Consider the following 17,386-nt stretch of genomic DNA (forward strand, 5'->3'; position numbering starts at 1 on the left):
CGAAACCTAGGACAACATCCGGTTTCTATTTGCAGTCCAGACGGATTCTTTATAATCATTAAATTTTAATTGTGTTTTGCACCCTGTGGATCACAACGACACTTTTAATTTGCTTAAGCAACTAGATGGTTTGGAGCGCTTTTCGCAAATACGAGATGCATGGTTCTGTTATCTCGTCTGGTACGTGCATTCTACAGCTACTTGCGGCAGCAGACTTGATCACTTTTTTTTTTCTTTCTGACTCTTTTTTTTGGCAATTTTTAGTGACAGACGTGATACCCACATGTTCCACTGATCACTGTGCAGCAGCTGCAACCTTCAGTCACGCGGCTCAACCAGTAGAACTGTATCGCCTCTTCTGGATGTTGAAAGCATCTCTTAAAGAGACTTTCCCTCGAGATTATCGTTCGATAGGTTTGGACCCGTAGCTTGCGTCCGTTATCCTCATTCCAAGTCCGTGCTCTGGAAAGCGTTAATGCGTTACGGAGCTGACAGGGCGAGGGATCTCTGGCAGATTCAGTAATATTATTATTCCGTCTATCATCAACTTTATGAAGGTGCCGGACAAGGTCTTTTAAGGATTGTGGATACTCGCCATGTTTTGCGAAGCTTCGTCAGTTAGAGAGACAATGCATAAATAAAGTATATCATCTTATCTTGTTGCGCGAGCGTCGTAAAAAGAGCGTGTATCGAATAACTTACTTGCACCGATGGTCAGGAACTGAGGTCTCAATGTGAGATTTCCAGAGCGATCTGTAGTTACCGACCTGTATGACATCAGCGCTACTGATACGATTTTCGTTGGTGCATTTATTCGGCTCCTGGATTGCATTCACTCCTGCATTAAATGAGGACTTTTTAAGTGACTTTACTCGAGATGATATACATCGCCTTATTGTTGGTTCATCATCACAAAAATCGCCTGGACTCGAGATTCATCAGAAATACACTCCTGGAAATTGAAATAAGAACACCGTGAATTCATTGTCCCAGGAAGGGGAAACTTTATTGACACATTCCTGGGGTCAGATACATCACATGATCACACTGACAGAACCACAGGCACATAGACACAGGCAACAGAGCATGCACAATGTCGGCACTAGTACAGTGTATATCCACCTTTCGCAGCAATGCAGGCTGCTATTCTCCCATGGAGACGATCGTAGAGATGCTGGATGTAGTCCTGTGGAACGGCTTGCCATCCCATTTCCACCTGGCGCCTCAGTTGGACCAGCGTTCGTGCTGGACGTGCAGACCGCGTGAGACGACGCTTCATCCAGACTCAAACATGCTCAATGGGGGACAGATCCGGAGATCTTGCTGGCCAGGGTAGTTGACTTACACCTTCTAGAGCACGTTGGGTGGCACGGGATACATGCGGACGTGCGTTGTCCTGTTGGAACAGCAAGTTCCCTTGCCGGTCTAGGAATGGTAGAACGATGGGTTCGATGACGGTTTGGATGTACCGTGCACTATTCAGTGTCCCCTCGACGATCACCAGTGGTGTACGGCCAGTGTAGGAGATCGCTCCCCACACCATGATGCCGGGTGTTGGCCCTGTGTGCCTCGGTCGTATGCAGTCCTGATTGTGGCGCTCACCTGCACGGCGCCAAACACGCATACGACCATCATTGGCACCAAGGCAGAAGCGACTCTCATCGCTGAAGACGACACGTCTCCATTCGTCCCTCCATTCACGCCTGTCGCGACACCACTGGAGGCGGGCTGCACGATGTTGGGGCGTGAGCGGAAGACGGCCTAACGGTGTGCGGGACCGTAGCCCAGCTTCATGGAGACGGTTGCGAATGGTCCTCGCCGATACCCCAGGAGCAACAGTGTCCCTAATTTGCTGGGAAGTGGCGGTGCGGTCCCCTACGGCACTGCGTAGGATCCTACGGTCTTGGCGTGCATCCGTGCGTCGCTGCGGTCCGGTCCCAGGTCGACGGGCACGTGCACCTTCCGCCGACCACTGGCGACAACATCGATGTACTGTGGAGGCCTCACGCCCCACGTGTTGAGCAATTCGGCGGTACGTCCACCCGGCCTCCTGCATGCCCACTATACGCCCTCGCTCAAAGTCCGTCAACTGCACGTATGGTTCACGTCCACGCTGTCGCGGCATGCTACCAGTGTTAAAGACTGCGATGGAGCTCCGTATGCCACGGCAAACTGGCTGACACTGACGGCGGCGGTGCACAAATGCTGCGCAGCTAGCGCCATCCGACGGCCAACACCGCGCTTCCTGGTGTGTCCGCTGTGCCGTGCGTGTGATCATTGCTTGTACAGCCCTCTCGCAGTGTCCGGAGCAAGTATGGTGGGTCTGACACACCGGTGTCAATGTGTTCTTTTTTTCATTTCCAGGAGTGTATTATTCACATTTTCGGCTTCTTGTAAATGATACCATTACGTCGCTGATAAATGAGGCGATAAATTGACGGTTTGATTCCTGCCCCTTTCAATGCTGGTAAAGTCGTTCTAATTTCAAAGACAACCGGACATCCAGACGATGATAAATTCCGCCGTTCACATTCCTCAATTTCGATTACAAAACAGTTGCGTGGGTGGTTAACAGCCAGTCGTCGATGTTGCTAGATATACTCTTGACGTTCCCCAAAGCTGTTTCCCTAGACCTACGATCCTGATTTCTTTAGTCTAATGGTGAGACTTCGCCCCGGTGGTTGCAGCTACTTCTACGCTGAAGAACCACAGAAACTGGTACGCCTGCCTAATATCGTGTAGGGCCCCCGCGAACACGCAGAAGTGCCGCAACACGACGTTCAAAGCAGACTAATGTCTGAAGTAGTGCTGGAGGCGAGTGTTACCATGAATCCTGCAGGGCTGTCCATAAACCCGTAAGAGTACGAGGGGGTTGGAGATCTCTACTGAACTGTACGTTGCAATGCATCCCAGATACGCTCAATTATGTTCATGTCTGGGACGTTTGGTGGCCAGCGGAAGCATTTAAACTCAGAAGAGTGTTCCTGGAGCCAATCGGTAGCTATTCTGGACGTGTGGGATGTCGCATTGTCCTGCTGGAATTGCCCACGCCAGAATGCACAGTGGACGTGAATGTATGCAGGGGATCAGACAGGGTGCTTACGTACGTGTCACCTGCAGAGTCGTATCTAGGCGTATCAGCGGTCCCATATCACTACAACTGCGCGTGACCCACACCATTGCACAGCCTCGACCAGTTTGAACAGTCCCCTGCTGACATGAAGGGTCCATTGATCCATGAGGTTGTCTCCGTACCCGTACACTTCCATCAACTCGATACAACTTGAAACGAGATTCGTCAGACAAGGCAACACGTTTTCAGTCATCAACAGTCCAATGTTGGTGTTATGGTCCCAGGCGAGGTGTAAAGCTGTGTGTCTTGCAGTCACACAAGTGCGTCTTCGGCTCCGAAAGCCTACAACGATGATGTTTCGTTGAATGGTTCGCACGCTGACACTTGTTGATGACCCAATGTCCGAGCGTTGAAATCTGCAGTAATTTGTGGAAGGGTTGCACTTTTGTCATGTTGAACGATTCTTTTCAGTTGTCGTTGGTCTCGTTCTTGCAGGATATTTTTCTGGCCGCAGCGATGTCGGAGATTAGAAGTTTTACCGGATTCCTGATATTCACTGTATGCTCGTGAAATGGTCGTACGAGCAAATTAGAGATGCAGTCTCCCATCGCTCCTGCGCCCACTATAATACTACGTGCAAATTCACTAAGCCTTGCTAACCTGTCGTTGTAGCAGCGGTAACCGATCTAACAGCCGTGCCGGAGCCACGCTGAGTGGCCGCGCGGTTGAAGACGCCATGTCACGGATTGCGCGGCCCCTCCCGCCAGTGGTTGGTGTCCTCCCTCGGGTGTGTGTGTGTGTGTGTGTGTTGTTCTTAGCATATGTTAGTTCACAGTAGTGTGTAAGTCTAGAGACCGATGACCTCAGCAGTTTGGTCCCTTAGGAATTCACATACATCTGAACATTTTTTGAACTGCGCCAGACACTTGTTGTCTTATATAGGCGTTGGCGACCGCAGCCACTCTGCTTGTTTACATATCTCTGTATTTGAATACGCTTTCCTATACCAATTTCTTTTGCGCTTCAGTGTATTTCTGTGTCATTACTTTTTATTGATTTTGAAAAGGCATTTGAGCAGGTCAGTTGCAATTTCTTGCTGCAGGCGTTGAGCCGACCGGTGCTAATGAACTGCGTGTCAGGTACCATCCAGTCTTTTTATTGGTATTCAAGCGTCTGTCATGACGAATGGACAACTTATTCCCCAGATCACCAACCGACAGGGCTTGCCACAGGGCAGCTTCCTCTCGATGTCGCTTTTTGCCTTGGCCCTAAAACCACTGCAGCCCCGTACTGCCGCTCAATTATGTCGCTTTAAGATACTGGGAGAAACATTCTCGATGCAAGCGTATGCAGATAATGTTACGATATCGCTACATCACCGATAACATATCCTTGCTTAAGGACATTTTGCAATCCTTTTGTGTTCTCTCTCTCTCTCTCTCTCTGTCTCTCTCTCTCAGCGCGCGCGCGCGCGCGCGCGCGTGTGTGTGTGTGTGTGTGTGTGTGTGTGTGTGTGGTGGTGTCATTCCATGGGCAACAGTGGTTGTTCGTCACAAATCTTAGGGGATTACCTTGGATCGCCGATTCGCCGCCCGATGAAAATGGCTGCACTCAGTGGGCGAGAGGTGCCGGATCGAATTCAAGGGGCAATTCGTGAACAGGAACACCGTTCCCTTAGCCTTCTTTAAAAAGTACGCATCTTAGATTCCAAAATTTTCAGTAAAATGTATTACGTTACACAAACATTTGCTCTCCCTGCGACGACGTCGTGAAAATTGATGTAAGTATCCGGTCGTTTCCTACGAAAAAGTCACATTTTTGGAATCCGGTAGGAAGTGGTAGCGAGGTCCCTTAGAGGTTTGGGGCTTCCCGACACCAAAGTACAGATTTTAGTATAGTTTATACGGCCTTACGTCTTAACATGCAGTCGAGCTACTCACTCTATTACATTTCTCTTATTTAAACTTCTTCAACCGGTCTGACTTTCCCTGAGGATTGCCAGTTGTGACACATGCGTGAATATTTTAGTGTAGTAAGTTTTCTGGGAGCTGTGATTTTATCAGTGTCACACCTTACCACCAGTTCCTTGCTTTCTCGTTGGGGAGTGCAATCATCCCTCCCCTTTGTTGAAATTGCCGTGCCATTGATATCCTGGAAAACTGTGTTATTTCACGTTAGTCTTCCTATTCTCCCGGTACAAACGTCTCATCGTGGTACAGGGTCATACGAAATGTGATCCCGTCAAACGAACGCCTCCATCGCATTGGTCTTCGTCCGACTGGTCTTTGTGATACATGTGAGTAGCCGGGTACATTGCCACAATGGCTTGTGGCTTCAAATGGCTCTGAGCTCTATGGGACTTCACTTTTGAGGTCATCAGTCCCGTAGGACTTAAAACTACTTAAACCTAATTAACCTAAGGACATCACACACATCCATGCCCGAGGCAGGATTCGAACCTGCGACCGTAGCGGTCGCTCGGTTCCAGACTGTAGCGCCTATAACTGCTCGGCCACCCTGACCAGTCACAATGGCTTGTCTTTTTAATAGGAGAACGCTGACACTGAATTCGCCAAAAGCTGATTTTTCTTACCCTTTCAGCTGAAGCTGCTTTCTCGGTTGAACTTCTTCCCTGTGCGGAATTTTCCGTTTTCCCTCAGACGAAGACTAATACTGTGTAGTCGAATTGGGACAGCGATTCCGAACGCGTGTTTTTAGCCAATATATGGTGAACGCCCATTGTAAATGGCGGAGGCTACCACGTTATCTTGCTATTGTTACGACTTCTGCACCACTTGTTAGCAGCAGATACAATGGCGGCGCCAAAGACTGAGGCGGCGTGGAGTTTTACAATTATTTATTGAATTTTCTTTACAATTTCTCCCTCGTCGTCGCTGCCCAGCCCTGCGGATCCCTCCGCCTGGCTGCTGCTGTGTAGATTCTCCGTCAATGCGAGCAACGCGCGCCGCTGATCGCAGTCGGGAGCCACAGGCCACCAGTGCTCCGCTGAAGCCAGGATGCCCTGTGGTTGAGATGAACTCGTCGTCGTGAGGTCAGCTGCCGACGCCTGCTGCACCGACGGCTGGGAAGAAGCCAGTCGCGATGTCCGCGAGCTCCCGTCATGGACGGACCACGCGCCGTGGGGCCGGGTTGCCGTGAAGTCCGGACGTCAGCCCCCGGCGGCGCCCGCGACCAAGACCGCGCTGCGGCCGGTCCTGCTGGAAGTTGCCACTGTAGTTAGTCAGCCATGGTGCCGACCGAACTCGGACCGACCTCCAGAGCTGAAGCTGACATCTGGCGGCGAACGGATGACTCCTGCGAGCTGGAACAGACTTCCGGACTTCCTACGAAGATTGAACATTTGGACACGGACCACGTCGGTCCTCAGATCCTAACTGCTTCCTAATGGCTTCTGTCTGTTGCTGCGTGCGCTCCACTATTTATATCCGGCAGGAGGACGTTTTTGACCCTCAGTGGTAGCTTTTTGTTATTACTCCCGCAGTATATTGCAGCGTAACTTAAGCGTGCTGGCCGCACTTCCCCTTACTCAGCACTATCCAGTCTTCGCTCGGCGCTCGGTGTGTGTGCGTCCTTGCATCAGCCTGTTGGTTGACTTCTGCTGGCATGCCTCTGTTTTGCCATTCTCCACTGAGTGAAGCAACGCTTATTACATGTAGCCGCAAGACTATATTTGCGGTTATCTTGTCTTTAATCGTCAAGATATTGAATACTTTGTTTTTTTCCTCCATGTTCTTGAGCCTTCCTTCATTGCGTTCTTCCTAAAGGAGAAAAAGTTGTTAACATCCCCATCATCCATGCACTGCATCCCATGAAGTGCATCCTTCTTTGGGCCAAACAGATGGAAGTCGGGAGGTGCCACAATTCCGCTGTAGGGTGGATGAGGCATAACAGTCCACTGAAGTTTTGTGAGGTCTTCTCGAGCGCGCGTATTTGTGTGATGCCTTCCATTGTCACGGAGGATAAGTTCGTTCGAATTTTGGTGGCGACGAACACGGTGAAGTCGCTACTTCAATTTTCTGATGGTAGCAGTACACACTTAAAAGTTGATCATGGCACCACAAGTGAAGTCATCTGACAGAATAACTCTTTCAGAGTCCCAGAAGATGGTCGCCAAAACTTCACCGGCTAAGGGTGCGGCTTTGAACTTTTTCATCAGAGGAGAGGTGGTGTGGCACCACTCCAAGGATTATCTTTTTTTTCGGTTTGAAGTGACGAATCCATGTTTCATCACCTGTGACGAATTTCGATGAAACGTTGGCCCAATCAGGCCCGTAATGGTCAAGCGATTTAGCACAGATGTACCTTCGTGGTTCTCTATGATTATCGGTTAGGCGGCGACGGACCCAGCTGGCGCACACCTGTGAGTACACCAAGTAGTGGACGAGCGTGTCACTACTACCAACAGAGATGTACAGTTGTGTTTGATTGCGACCCATCGAGCACTTCGAATGAGACTTCCTGGCAGATTAAAACTGTGTGCCGGACCGAAAATTGAACTCGGGACCTTTGCCTTTCGCGGGCAAGTGCTCTACCAACTGAGATACCCAAGCACTATTCGCAACCCGTCCTCACAGCTTCAATTCTGCCAGTACCCCGTCTCCTACCTTCCAAACTTCGCAGAAGCTCTTCTGCAAACTTAGCAAAACTAGCACTCCTGGAAGAAAGGATAATGCAGTTTCATATCAGCGCACACTCTGCTACAGAGTGGGATTATGAGTGTGTCTGCACGTTCCAACAGCGCAGGAGTAAGAGGTGTGTGCATTTAGCAGATGGGACAGATTTATGCGACCTTGTTCCGATTATGACAGACGTCTCGCCCAGCGATATACCGTGGCTTTGCTCGCTGCCATTTTGAGGGCTACGTATAGGCCAGCACCTATCGGAACTTAATGAAACTTTAGGGGCTCAAGCGGGAATATTCCACAATGCCAATAGTGAAGACCACAATTAATCAGCCGAAACTGGCCGAGAAAAAAATGTGTCGCATTACTTATTGAACGCCGCTTTTAATTAGTAGAAGTCAGCTAGTGAATACTCATGGTGGTAAAGGGCATTAAACACCACAGCTTTCAAGGTAGAGGAGAAGTGCGCGAAGTACGCGATCACAAATGATACAGTGTAGTGCCAACACCATTTCCGTTGCGTTGCGAATGCGTGTTCGTGACGAATCTTTCCACAGGGCAGCTAGACTGCGTAATGCTGTTATTTCCTCTGGGCTTTATTCACCTGTAATGAGGGCATCATTAATCAGGATTATTCGAAGTATCTTTAGTGTTGACTGTTACTGGTGAATTCACATCCAATTTTACACTCATGGTTGCAACTTGAAACTGACTGAAGCAGCAACAGAAATCCGTTCGTTCTGACAGCAATGTTTCGAAGGAAACGGCCAATTGCGCAATAGGCTCTATCTTTCCTAGACAACCTTTGCTCAGCCGCACAGTTTTTTTTTCACAGCCTGCTTAGTTACCTTGGGCTGCCAGACACTTTTCCTCATGGTCAGAAACTGTTCTCTGAAAGCTTTCTGATGCATTCATGTGCACATGGTAGTTTAAATTAAGCACAGGGGCCTATCTTACAACGTAAAACGCAATTTTGGCGAAAATTACTAACTTGTAATTTAACTGCAGGTACGGCGAGCAAAAATTACGGACAATATCTCTACACTGGGGCCTTAGTACTATTTGGTACCTTCTGTCCGCCCTTTCAAAGTACATAAAATGTTGAATCAAACAATAGCCAAAATTATGGTTTCGATATATCATTGATAGCCGCGAAGGCTTCCTAATCTCTAAGTATCTTAATTATGAGTTGACAATAATACATTGTGTGGTAACAGAAGTAGTAAAAAAAAAAAGAAAAAAATAATTGCCCCGTGTGGTAGCATACATCATGACAATCCACCCATGAGTGAGGCAAGTGACATTGAGAAGATAATTGCGGAAATCCACCAGACACACAACTTACTTGCACTGACGGACGGTGCCGCCAGTTCTAGATAGAATATTTTCTACATTATGAATGAAACACACACGCCGCTGACATAATATTCTACAATGTTTATTGTTTTACAAGCCGGTTTTCGGACGTTACGGCATGATCAGACACAAAGATAAATGTGTGTGGCTGTGAAATTTTGTAGAATCAAATATTTTAATTAGTAAGCTGAAAAAAAGCTGTAGAATGGATAGAAGCAGTTAAGAAAGACGCCAACAAAGTGGGTGTTACAGAAGAAATAATACATGACAGGAATCACTTCAGGCTACTGATAGGAAACGCAAACTATGAAGATCAGCCAAAACCTCGACCCAAGAGGGTGTGGACAGATGAGCAGAGACGAGCAGTTGGCGAGAAAATGAAGAAAAACTGGGAAGAACGGAAGAAAAAGAAACACTATCAGTCTTAAGTTGTATGGGGTCCATAGCTGGCCAAATTCATAAATTAAAAAATATATATATATATTGTAGTAGATTACAGAGTATCTCCTCTCCTTGTAGGTGCTTAATTTCTTCTGTCTGCGAATGTAGTTTCACAGTGGGACGTTTCAAAATGTGTAGAAAGACGTCAGGAATGGATAACCGCTTCGGCCCCACAAAGGAAAGACCTCTTCCTTTTCACTTTAACCGCGTGCCCAAGTGAAGTCGGCTGACGTCACACAGTGGGTGTCAGCTGGAGGCCACGGGGCGACAGCTGTGTGTGTGGAGCGGTCGGGCTGCCTTTGCCCAGGCTCGGCCTTTGTGCGAGTCGCGGCTAATGGACGCCGCGCGGACGCCCGCGACACGGCGCGCTGCGGCGCGGAGCCCGAGGCCGGCTCTTCATTCCGCAGAACAGGGCCGCCCTTCCCTGCCCTGCCCCCTCTGTGCTCCACCGTTCTCCCCTCACCACACTTTCTGTCTTAACGCTCGAGCTGTGCCTCCGGGCGCACCAATTACAGCAGAGGAAGTAAGTGGCCCCCCGACAGCGCCACCCGCTGTTGGCTGTTGGCTGCTGCTGCGCCACTTTTCACACAATTATTGGGGCGCCTGCGACACAACTGCTATTCTATTTCTACATTTCCCTTGAAGGTTGATTCTTATTGAAGTTGAAAGCCCCAGGAAGCGACGAACATGAACCTGAGGAAAGTACACTACTGGCCATTAAAATTGCTGCACCACGAAGATGACGTGCTACAGACGAGAAATTTAACCGACAGGAAGAAGATGCTGTGATACGCAAATCATTAGCTTTTCAGAGCATTCACACAAGGTTGGCGCCGGTGGCGACACCTACAACGTGCTGACATGAGGAAAGTTTCCAGCCGATTTCTCATACACAAACAGCAGTTGACCGGCGTTGCCTGGTGAAACGTTGTTGTGATGCCTCACGTAAGGAGGAGAAATGCGTACCATCACGTTTCCGACTTTGATAAAGGTCGGATTGTACCCTATCGCGATTGCGGATTATCGCATCGCGACATTACTGCTCGCGTTGGTCGAGATCCAATGACTTTTAGCAGAATATGGAATCGGTGGGTTCAGGCGGGTAATACGGAACGTCGTGCTGGATCCCAACGGCCTCGTATCACTAGCAGTCGAGATGACAGGCATCTTATCCGCAAGGCTGTAACGGATCGTGCAGCCACGTCTCGATCCCTGAGTCAACAGATGGGGACGTTTGCAAGACAACAACCATCTGCACGAACAGTTCGACAACGTTTGCAGCAGCATGGACTATCAGCTCGGAGACCATGGCTGCGGTTACCCTTGACGCTGCATCACACACAGGAGTGCCTGCGACGGTGTACTCAACGACGAAACTGGGTGCACGAATGGCAAAACGTCATTTTATCGGATGAATCCACGTTCTGTTTACAGCAGCATAATGGTCGCATCTGTGTTTGGTGACATCGCGGTGAACGCATCGTCATACTGGCGTATCACCCGGGGTGATGGTGTGGGGTGCCATTGGTTACACGTCTCGGTCACCTCTTGTTCTCGTTGACGGCACTTTGAACAGTGGACGTTACATTTCAGATGTGTTACGACCCGTGGCTCTACCCTTCATTCGATCCCTGCGAAATCCTACATTTCAGCAGGATAATGCACGACCGCATGTTGAAGGTCCTGTACGGGCCTTTCTGGTTACAGAAAATGTTCGACTGCTGCCCTGGCCAGCACATTCTCCAGATCTCTCACCAATTGAAATCGTCTGGTCAATGGTGGCCGAGCAACTGGCTCGTCACAATACGCCAGTCACTACTCCTGATGAACAGTGGTATCGTGTTAAAGCTGCATGGGCAGCTGTACCTGTACACGCCATCCAAGCTCTGTTTGATTCAATGCACAGGCGTATCAAGGCCATTATTACGGCCAGAGGTGGTTGTTCTGGATACTGATTTCTCAGTATCTATGCACCCAAATTGCGTGAAAATGTAATCACATGTCATTTCTAATATAATATGTTTGTCCAATGAATACCCGTTTATCATCTGCATTTCTTCTTGATGTATCAATTTTAATGGCCAATAGTCTAATTTAATACAATACACATGCGGCCACAAATGTCGGAATATACCCCACAAGTGGCCAACAAATGTTGATCTATCGGTAAAATGACTTTTTCCCAAAAATATCTATATATGTAGGTTGCAATTCTACCTCTACATATAGTTATATTGTTATCGAAAGAGCAATCTCGACAACCGAAATTTTCATTTTATAATATATCATTTCCACAAATTTAGAAAAATATATTAAGTTGTTGTTTTGAATTTGTAGTAGTACATAATTTTACTTTCACTGTGTCAAGGAGTCTTATTACTTTTTGAGCTTTCATCGCGTCCAGTATTCTCCTTGACTGGGTGAAGCAAGTGTGTGTGCCACAAAAGAAGAACTCCGATTGTATTGCGGGGTACCGGTGTGAATGAAACAAGATTTCTGACGTCAAGAAACGGTATTCCAGTTTCCTTAAAAAGGAGTTTTTAATGCAGCTAGTGCTCTTTTTCTACATATCCACAATCTTCAAAAACAGTTGCAGAAAATGATGAACAAAAGTCTAAATGACAAGTCACGATGTTGGCGTAATCCGTGCTCTGCACTAGCAACTGAAACGTGACACTTTTTACAAATATTTTAAAACCTTTAAATAATTGACCATACCAGTCTGTGTGTGTGTGTGTGTGTGTGTGTGTGTGTGTGTGTGTGTGTGTCAGGGTAGTCATTCCTTCCGGATTTATTGTTACACAGATGTTCACCTGAATATGTGGCTTTTAGTGGCACGTAAGCGGTAGTGGTCCAGTAATAAAGGACTAAATACAGCTGAAGCCGTGTTTAATACCCAAGAGGAATACTCATAGCTCTGGTTGCCCCACCTACAACCCTGTCTCCAGTACCCAAGATGAAACGCCTACCTTCACCACGCATTTTTGACACTACAACTGGCGTTCGCAGAAGCGAAAAAAAAAGACAAGTCGACGTGAAGTGTTCCGGACAAATCCGATATGTGACGAAACCTTTTATCGTACCACTTACATGCAGTTACCGCTGTCAGCAAAATGATTATCGCCAAGTGTGAACGTGCATCGCTTTCCTTTTAGTTCTTGCTCTAAGGAGGATAGAAAGACTGCTAGCTTGTTCATGTATAGTATGACTAACAATGAACCAAAACTTAAATATACAGCTCAAAGCAACATTTTTACAATACGCAACCGTTATTTTTGTAAGCAGTTACGTTGATATTTTATCCGCCCATATATCGAAACTTTTTTTCGAAATCTCGAGAGCCAATAATGATATTTTTTGTAATACCTAGATGTCTGATTTACGATATTTTTAAAAAATATCAACAGTACCTGCGGGATCTAGACAACATACAAGCAAATCTTATTAATGGAGTTTATTACAACAAGTTAAATTGACAATTCTTAACTTGGCCTTTTTACAGAGAAGTGTCGCAAGCAATTGGCGACATGCAAATAATCAATGTCCTTCGATATATACAATTTCCATGAAAGTAATTAATATAGATCACAAGCCTCGGCTAAATCGTTTGGATGACGGCCCGTCTCCTAGTGCGACCGCAGCTAGCTGGAGCATCGCTTATATTCTCTTCGTACAGGTGCCGCTCCTATCGTGGTGTGGTCCTGGTCAGCGTTATGTTGGCTGGCGTCGTCTCACAGCCTTCTCTGCTGCAACGTTGCATAGCGACGTTCCGGCGCTTAATGTTACACCGGAACAGTCCTATCCCGTACCACAACTAATTTCCTTTCCTGTTGCGCTCGCAAATGAAAGAGTGAGAAACTACTACCTATACGCCTCCGCATCAGTCCTAAGTTCTCGCATTTTATCTTCGTGGTCTTTACGAACTATCTATGTTGGAAGCAGCAGCATCATTCTGCAGTCACATTCAAAATGTGATTCTCTAAATTTTATCAATAGTTTTCCTCTGGAAAAAGATCGCCTTCCCTCCAAGAATTCGAATTTGAGTTACCGAGGCAGCTCCATAACGTATGTTGTTCGAACCTACCAGCAAGAAATGTAGCAGCCTGCTCTGAACTGCTTCGTTGTTTTCCTTTAATTCGACCTGGCACGGACACCAAACACTCAGGCATGACTCAATAACAGGTTCTACATGAGGTCTCCTTTACAGATAAACCACATTTTCCTAGAATTCTCCAAATAACCCGATGTCGCCCATTCGCCTTTCCTACCACATTCCTCACATGCTCGTCCATTTCATACCCCCTTGCAACGTCACACCCAGATATTTAACAGGACACTGTTAATGCTGTATGCGAACATTACGGATTTGTTTCCCTACTCATCCGCATTAACTTATATTTTTCTTCATTAAAGCTAGGTGCCATTTATCACACCAACTACAAATTCTTTCCAAGTCATCTTGTATCATCCTACAGCCACTCAACTTCGACACCTTACCGTACAGCACAGCACCATCAGGAAACAACCGCAAATTTCTGTTCACCCTGACCGCCATATCACTTACGTATGTAGCGAGTAACAGCGGTCCTGTCACGCTTCCCTGAGGCACTCCTGAGGAAACCCCAGTCTCTGATGAACACTCGCCATTGAGGATAAAGTCTACTGAATACATTCAGAGAAAGCGAAGGTAAACGTGTTAAGAGACTAGTTACTGGAATTGATTTTGCAGTCCAAAAGCCTAGCCAGCTATTACACAAGATGCAAGCCTTGATTGGAAAATGTGCTTCAGACACTCTGGCTAGAAACGCATTCGGTTTCTGTGAACAACATTTTAACTATCAGTACAGAGGAACCGTTTACGCTGTCCAAGTTAAAGATGTTGCTTAATTATTACATCCAGAAAAGTTAGATGAAACTGCAAAGAACATTTACAAGTGCAGAAAATATAAAAGGAAATAAAGCAACAAATTGTAGAAAATGAACGAGGAGGAGAGTGAGAAAGGGGCTGTTAAAAGCTGTAATTTGACATGTTCTGATTGCAGAAGCTAAACATAAAGATGAATTCCTCAAGAAGAAGGACGACACAATAAAGTTTTATTAATATGTTTTAGATCAAGATAGGCAAGTGAAAGAGAAACAGTGAAAGGCTGAAGACTTTGATAAAATTTTAAGGAAAATATATGCAGCTGTAAAACGAAAGATGGCAAGACTGAGAAGAGCGGTAGAGGATGTAACCATAAAAAGGAGAATTTTATTTGCTGGAATGGTTGCAAAAACACAGGAAACCATTCTCCGAGCAGAGCAAAAATGCTTTAATTAATGGAATCAGAAAAGGATTTTCCAAACATTTCCAAGGACACCCAGCCACAATATTCCCCAGAGGAATCACTTTCAAAGTACCGACATAAGAGAAGACAAGGTTTTCACCTCGACTCCTGCAGCATGTTGTCTATGTGGAGAACTAATGAACATTCACTTCAGACACTGTAAACAGTTTCTTGTAACTGTGTTGGATTCTATTGCTTGTCATTCTATTATCCTTTATATTTGTTTGAATATTGTGTTGACCTTTTGCAGAAGCAAAATTGTTAAGGCTTTCGTGGCCACTTATTGACCAACTGCCTGTTAGCTTCTGTCTCGGGTTCTTCGGCCGACGTTTGTTGGATGCTTTTTCTGACGTTTCGCCAGCACGAGTGGCTGGCATTGTCAAAGCTTCATGCTCCATTGCTGGTGGTGGATTGGAGTAGAGCTCGCGGCCGCATATTATGTGTACCTGGCGGTCCAACGTACAAGGGCTTTTCTGTTGTCATTTCCGATGCGATTCTCCTCTTGCTACCTGCAACAGTCATCGCTGCAGCACGGGAATTCAGGCTCTCTTTTTTCTTGTGTATTTCTATAACTTCCTTGAACAAGCGGGTGTGATAGCTCTCCTAATTTCCGTGTCGGCGAATTTTACCATGTGGTTGACGTCACACAGCGAATGCTCTGCCATGGCCGATTTTTCTAGGTGCCCCAATCTGCAATGCCGCTCACGTTCAGTGATCCTGGTGTTGACTGATCGTCCAGTCATTCCAACATAAACTTTTCGCATGTGCATGGTATCCGGTATATTCCCGACATTGCAAATGGGTCCCTTTTCTTTTTTCCCGGTCTAAGACACTCTTTGATCTCCAGAATGAGATTTTCACTCTGCAGCAGAGTGTGCGCTGATATGAAACTTCCTGGCAGATTAAAACTGTGTGCCGGACCGAGACTCGAACTCGGGACCTTTGCCTTTCGCGGGCAAGTGCTCTACCACCGAGCTACCCAAGCACGACTCACGCCCCGTCCTCACAGCTTTACCTTTACACAGTACCACGTCTCCTACCTTCCAAACTTTACACAAGCTCTCCTGCGAGAGGCTAGGAGACGAGGTGCTGGCAGAAGTAAAGCTGTGAGGACGGGGCGTGAATCGTGGTGCTTGGGTAGCTCGGAGGTAGAGTTCTTGCCCGCGAAAGGCAAAGGTCCCGAGTTCGAGTCACGGTCCGGCACACAGTTTTAATCTGCCAGGACGTTTCGCTCTTTGATCTCCTTTGTCGGTTTATAAATAGTCTTTAAGCCGCGCTTACGCAATACACGGCCGATTCTGTCCGTCACTCTGGGAATGTGTGGCAGAAAGGCAGCACCCGACATTTCTTTTTCCGACGTTTCACTTCGTCTAGTGTTTGACACTGTTACACGTATTGTGTAAGTGGTGCAGTACCCATTGCTCCTCAGAACACAGGAGCACTGCACTGGAAATGGCACGGAAGAGCCCTTGGACGTTGGTGCGCCAGGTCATATAATCTGCGGCCGTGAGCTCGACTCCAGTACACGGCCAGCAGTGGAGGGTGAAGCTCTGACAATGGCAGCTCGTGCTAGCGAATCATCAGAAAAATCATCAAACATACGTTCGCTACTGGTGGGGGAGTAGTGCACAGTTCACAGTGATATTGTGAGATATTTCGGTAAAGCTATTCGTTTTAGGTTAGGTTGGGTTAGGTTAGGTTAGGTTAGTGTTTAACGTCCCGTCGACAACGATGTCATTAGAGACGGAGCGCAAGCTCGGGTTAGGGAAGGATTGGGAAGGAAATCGGCCGTGCCCTTTCAAAGGAACCATCCCGGCATTTCCCTGAAACGATTTAGGGAAATCACGGAAAACCTAAATCAGGATGGCAGGAGACGGGATTGAACCGTCGTCCTCCCGAATGCGAGTCCAGTGTGCTACCACTGCGCCACCTCGCTCGGTATTCGTTTTAATAACAAGAAAAGTAATTGAGGGACCACTGTTATGCATATGGTGTTTCATGACTTCATGTAAAACCTTCGGTTTTTATAAAACCTCAGTGTGATCCGTTTAGAAAAATAAAACTGTAATATTGTGTAATTAGCTATGTATGTTAGAAACAATAAAATAAATATTGTTACACAATTACTTTTTTTACCTCCAGTGAATACACTGTGCTAAGGCTGTTGTAATTCATTTGCACGGTGATCTGCAGTCAGGAACCCTGTGGGAATGCCCTATGTTTTGACTCTGCAGACAGTGAACAGGCTTTACAAAATTCATTCTAGGATACAACCATGCACTGCCAACAGGTACATACTCCTGTCGAACAACTTCAGCAGTTTGAACAGGGTCGCATTTTGCACCTGAGTGAAGCTAGATGGACTTACCAACAGACTGCTGAACATGTTGGGCCCAATGTACCAGTGATGTGTCGAAGCTTTTAGCAGTGGTTTGTGGAACATTCCCACACCCATAGACATACTTGCTGACTGAGTATCATCCGCCGGCCAGTGTGGCCGTGCGGTTCTAGGCGCTTCAGTCTGGAATCGAGTGACCGCTACGGTC

At 47.0% G+C, this 17,386-nt stretch overlaps 1 non-coding gene across 1 annotated transcript; it reads right to left on the reverse strand.

Annotated features, from left to right (window-relative positions):
- Window positions 1-16,704: 16,704 nt before the first annotated feature.
- Window positions 16,705-16,776, reverse strand: Trnaa-cgc. Its single transcript has one exon. It is a non-coding gene; the product is annotated as a tRNA-Ala (tRNA).
- Between the last annotated feature and the right edge of the window lie 610 nt (window positions 16,777-17,386).

The sequence above is a fragment of the Schistocerca americana genome, chromosome 1 (genome assembly GCF_021461395.2).
Source record: "Schistocerca americana isolate TAMUIC-IGC-003095 chromosome 1, iqSchAmer2.1, whole genome shotgun sequence".
Taxonomy (NCBI): domain Eukaryota; kingdom Metazoa; phylum Arthropoda; class Insecta; order Orthoptera; family Acrididae; genus Schistocerca; species Schistocerca americana.